The sequence below is a fragment of the Propithecus coquereli genome, unplaced genomic scaffold (assembly GCF_000956105.1).
Source record: "Propithecus coquereli isolate 6110/MARCELLA unplaced genomic scaffold, Pcoq_1.0 Scaffold218, whole genome shotgun sequence".
Lineage (NCBI taxonomy): Eukaryota > Metazoa > Chordata > Mammalia > Primates > Indriidae > Propithecus > Propithecus coquereli.
Window position 1 is genome coordinate 2174331 of NW_012146967.1, and position 5898 is coordinate 2180228.

At 41.7% G+C, this 5898-nt stretch overlaps 1 pseudogene; it reads right to left on the reverse strand.

Annotated features, from left to right (window-relative positions):
* Nucleotides 1–240: 240 nt before the first annotated feature.
* Nucleotides 241–1238, reverse strand: LOC105810680 (annotated as a pseudogene).
* Nucleotides 1239–5898: the final 4660 nt, after the last annotated feature.

The following is a 5898-nucleotide window of genomic DNA, read 5'->3' on the forward strand; positions in this document are numbered from 1 at the left end:
TCAAAAAAGGCGTTTACTACAACATTCTTTTCTTTTTTTTTTCCTATGATAGTTAATTTTATTTGTTCAAGGGCTCAGATTGCAAGCATTAAATCAAGCATGGGCTTTGATTCTTTGAGCCAAAATTCACTTATTTAGGAAGATAAAAGCAAACTATGATCCATGTATATGGATAAAAACTAAAGGCTCAGGGTTAATCACATTGCAGTTTTTGAATTTCTACAGCCTGGAGCTCAGTAGTCACAGGTCTTTTAGGTCCTTCTGGATGTCCCACAGGGTCTCTGCACTTTTCTTGAGCTGAGCAACCTCATCATCCTTTAGCTTCTGGTTGATAACACTGCTTAATCCCCGAGCATTGAGGATACACGGGAGGCTCAGGAAGACTTCATTCTCAATGCCATACATCCCCTTCACCATTGTTGATACTGGATGAATCCTGGATAGATTTGTCATCGTGGATTCAATAAGATCAGCTACACTTAACTCAATAGCCCAATTGGTATATCCTTTTAGCTTGATAACTTTATAGGCACTCTCAACCACCATCTTACGCACTTCTTTCCAATTTTCGCTATCATTGTCTGTTCCCATTTCTGGATTCAATTCCTGGAGAGAAACACCTGCCACATTCACTCCACTCCACACAGCCACACTTAAGTCACCATGTTCTCCCAAAATCCATCCATGGCAGCTGCTGGAATGAATGGCAAGTTTTTCAGCCATGAGATAGTGAAATCTACCAGATTACACTCACTTCCAATCACACAGTGCTTGGGTAATCCACTTAGTTTCCAGGTAACATATGTAACAATGTCCACTGGGTTGGAAACCACAATTATGATGCAATCAAGACTGTACTTGAGGATCTGAGGAATAATGAACTTGAGGACATTAACATTTCTCTGCACCAGATTGAGACGACTTTCCCCCTCTTGCTGACGGACACCTGCAGTTACCACCACAATCTTGGAAATGGCGGTCACAGAGTGATCTTTATCTGCCACAATTTTAGATGTCTGAAGAAATAAGCTCCCATGCTGAAGATCCATCATTTCTCCTTTAAGCTTATCTTCCAAAACATCCACAAGAGCAAGTTCATCAGCCAGAGGCTTTCCCAGAATGCTGATGGCACAAGCCATACCAACTTGTGCAACACCCACTACAGTGATCTTATTGTTTGGGACCGCTGCTTCTTCTTCTGCAACTGGTGCAATGGGTTTTTCCTTAAGAGTTGCCATTGTGCACAGGAGAGAGAAGGCTCTGGAGCTCGCTGTAATAGTTGTGCGAAGACAATGTCCTTACTACAACATTCTTGTATATCAATCACTGTTTGCATTTCTAATTATTTCCTAGGATAAATTCCCAAGTGATATCAATGGGTCAAAAATAATATGAATATTTTTGTGGCTCTTGCCAAGTTGTTTGCCAATCTGTATTTCCACCTCTGAATATTAGAAAATCATTTCATGTCCCTTCCTCACATCTCAGCATTTACTATTAATACTATAAAACAATTCAAGTATTTGAAAAGTGAAAAATGGTTTCTCATGGCTGTTTTAATTTTATTTTTTTAAAAACCAGTGAGGTTGACTCCAAGCAAAAAAAATTAGCATTATCCAACATATGTCCACTCACAGGGGTATTTCACGTGGTGGAACTACAAGGGGCTGACCCTCAAGTAACCGGAGGCCTGGAGACAGCTATTTCCCCTCACAACATCGCTGCCAGGGATGTTTCTAAACACAGTCTCCGAGGCCTGTTTCCTTTTTAGGACCTTCCAGCTTGAATTGTTGCAGAACTCAGGAAGGGAGACTGAATTCATCAGCCTCAGAGGCTCCGCAAAGAGGAGACGCCAAGGACACTCTTGGGGAGCCTGTCCAATGCGCCCCACAGCGAATTCCAGCCTCAGCTCGGGATTTCTTTTGTGTCCTCCATCCACGTGAGTGACTTTGCCCATCAGCTGCAAGAGAACGTGCCGGGGGCCCAAGAGCAGCAGCTGATGAAGCTGGAAACGCTGCGCTGGTCCCCGCTCGGCCCGGCCCTTTGCTCCGAGACGTTTGTTCGGATGTCAGGCTGATCCACCGCCGCCTCACGTCCCGGGCACCTGGGGCCCGGGCTCCCGAGTCCCTGACACCTGGACATTGTTCCCAGGCGATCCGCTGCGGTGATGCAATTCCGCAGGAGTGAAAAAATGAACCTTCAGTCCAAAGGAGGAGAGAGAAAGTTTCATCTTTAACGTTTCTTCTTTAAATCCGAGGTGCATGGGACCTTTACAAGCTCAGAATTATGGGAAGAGCTGCATCCTCCATCTCGCCGCTGAGCCCCACCAGAATGAAGCGGTGGGTCTGCTTTTTTCCCTGGAGCCATTATTTTGATTCCTTTATTGTAGTTGGGCAAGTCACATGACCTCTTGCTTCCAAATTTATAAAATAAGGAGAATAATGGAATCACCATTGCTCGAGTGTCATTAATGCCCTTATGAGTGGATTTTTACAGTGTTTGCTTCTAACAGCGAATAGAGCATTGGAAAACTATGTCCTGAAACATGGCATCACTTACAGTCTGAGTCTTTAGTAGATTAAAAATTGAGGGGCCTTGAAAAAGTTAGAAAAAAATAAATATCTCCTTTCAATATTTATTAATTCTGGAGTGAGATACACTTGGGTTCAAATTCCAGGTCTCCCATTGCTTGGACTGTGGGAGAGTTCCTTAACTTCTCTTTGCCTCAGTTTCCTCTTCTAGAAAATGGGTACATGAGTTGTACCTACCTCATGAGGTAGTTAAAGTTAATACATGTAAAATTCTTGGTACATGATAAGTGCTTGATATAGGTTGACTATTATTATTTTTAAAAATTATCATTAGTTAGAGCTAAGGCTCTGGCATGGGATAGACCTTTGTTCAAATTTCACGTCTCCCATTTACTTAAACTCTCTGTGCCTCAGTTTCCTCATCTGTAAAATGGGGGGAGATAACAATACCACCCAATCACACAAGGATATTGTAAGAATTAAAGGAAATTATGTAAGTGCTCCATAAACATGAGTTATTTCACTATTGGCCTCTTACCTGAGCCAACCTTAAGGCAAACTTAAGAAGGTGGTGAATGTGTCATCTGGGCCCTAGTGCCTGACTGCCTGGCTCTGCCAGGAGCTCCTCTCCCTTTAATTTCCCTTCTTCCCCAACGTTCATCTGTATTCTCTTCCTGCCCCACCCTGATCAAAACCCAGGACAGGCTCCGAGAATAAATTCTAGTCCATGAGACATTTCTCTAAAGCTTATTTGAAACTTAAACCTTATCCTGAGTGGTAAAACAAGGCTCTGGCCACTATCCCAGGAATTTTCAGCATCAGCAACTAGGCAAGTCTATGTCTCAAGCAGACAGCTTTTCCAGGGCTCTTAATATTGCAGTGTTTTAGTGGCAGCTCTTAGAGAAAATCAGACCTGAACAGAATAGTAATTCATAGTCAGATGTATAAGATGACATAGCAGTTAGGAATTGTGTTCAGCTGCTAATAGCAGAGACCCAGCTGCAATCAAGTAGTGATTTATTCTCTCACATACGAGAATCCTCTAGGTCAACCCTTCGGAGAAGGTATGGTATCTCTGTGAGAGCATTAGAGACATAGGTGTATTTTCTGCCTTGCCATTTTCAGCATATAACTTCCATCCTCAAAGTAGCTCCAAGGGCCCAATATGGCTCTTGAGGTCCAGCCATCACATCCTCTTTCCAGAAAGGAAGAAAAGAAAGGGCATAGGACAAAAGGGAGGCACCACCCTCCTGAGTTAGTCTTCCTTAAGGAGCTCTTTAGAAAGCCCCACCCAAAGATTTCCACTTATATCTCTCTAGTTGCAAGGGAGGCTGGGGGAAGTAGACTTCTAGTTGAATATACTGCTAGCCCGTATAAAATCAGAGTTCTGTTATAAAAGAAGGTGAGAAGGGATAATGTGTAGAAAAACTATTGTCTCTACCACAAATACCATTTATTTTAAACCAGCTATATTCTTTGTTTTGTTTTTTCAGGGCTGAGTAGGTGGACATATGCTAACTTACTTGGCAGAGTTAAGTCATCACCAAAAAATAAATGGTGTTTCCCCACCGACACCCCAGCTGATTAGTTTTTTTCAGCCAGATCAAAGGTCTCAATTATAGGAGATTTTATATATATACACACACACACATACATATGAGAGACATTGTAATTTTCTTCTCCAGTTCCTATCCATGCCTTTAACTTCTACTTCCTTCTTGGTAATTTCACTGCAATTTGGTTTTCAAACTTACCCTTGTCCTCAAGTTGCTCCTATCAGCATCTTCATTGACCTTCCCAATGGCTAGATTCAAGGGACCCACTTCAGTACTTATATTTCTTGAATGTGCCATAGCTATTGATACCTGTGACCACTTTGTCTTAAAACCATCAACTCCCTGGGGGCTCCTAGCTCGCTTTCAACTCTTTCTTCATTATCTCCCTATGCAGACATTTCTTCCTTTTCTGGCCCCAGGGTTCCACTCCCCAACCCCTCTTTCTTCTCTAACACTCCTTCCGAGGGATGTCAGTTATTCCAACAAACTATCTGCTAAGGATGCCAAATCTGTATTTCCAATTCGAATGTCTCTCTTAAAATGCTGCATTTTATATTTAAAGGCTTACTGGGTATCTTCACTAGAAGACCCACAGACGGTTCTAACTTAAGTTCAAAACTGAGCTCATCATCTTTCTCCCCAAATCCATTTCTCTTCCTCCCTTTTCTGTTGAGGCACCCCTGCCAACTCCAGACACCCAACTGGAAACTTGGAAATCATCCTCTCACTTGTCCTCATTCTTCACAACCGGTGGATCTCAAAATCCTGTGGCTTCAAATTTTCTTCATATCTCTTGAATCAGTCCCCTCCTGACCATTTTCTCTTCCATTACCCAGGCTCTGGCTTGCGTCGGCTTTCTCATGGGCTTTTTTAAAAAGTTATGGTAAAATATATACAACATAAGATTTACCATTATAACCATTTTCAAGTGTTTGGTACAGTGGCATTAAGTACAGTCACATTGTTGTGCAGCCACCACCATCATCCATCCACAGAACTTTTTTCATCTTGCAAAACTGAAACTCTGTACCCATTAAATGGTAATTCCCCTTTCTGCCCTCTCTTCAGCCCCGGTGACCACCACTCGACTTACTGTCTCCATGAATTTGACCGCTCCAGGTACCTTATATGAGTGAAATTGTAAAGGATTTCTCTTTTTGTGGCTGGCTTATTTCACTTAGCATAATGTCTTCAAGGTTCCTTCTTATTGTAGCATATGTCAGAATTTCCTTCCTTTTTAAGGCTGAATAGTGTTCCATTGTATGTATATACTACTTTTTGGTTATTTATTCATCCATTGATGGACACTTGGGTTGCTTCCACCTTTTGGCTATTGTGAATAATGCTGATGTGAACATGTGTGTGCAAATATCTCATTGTGTCCCTGCTTACAAGAGAACCAATTCTCTTGGTTCTATACACAAAAGTGGAATTGCTGGATCATTCTGTTTTTAATGTTTTGTCTTTCATGGACTTTTGCAATAGTTCTCTCACTGTCTTCTATTTCTTTCATGTCAAATGTATTTGCTCCTCTATTGGCAGAGTTTATTTTTTAAATGCAAATATGATTTTGTCATTTCCCTGATGGCTCCTGATTGGGCAATGATGAAATTCAAAGCTTTAGCACAGCACACAGGGAGCTTTGCTGCTCTCTTTGTCTTGCCTCGTCTCCTAACACTCTCTTGAATATTCTACCACAAAACTTATAATATGACATTCTACACTTAACAAATGGTTTAGTTAATTTATTAAACAAATGTTTACTGACCACCTACTGTCCTGGGCATGGGAGCTACAGCAGCGAACAAAAC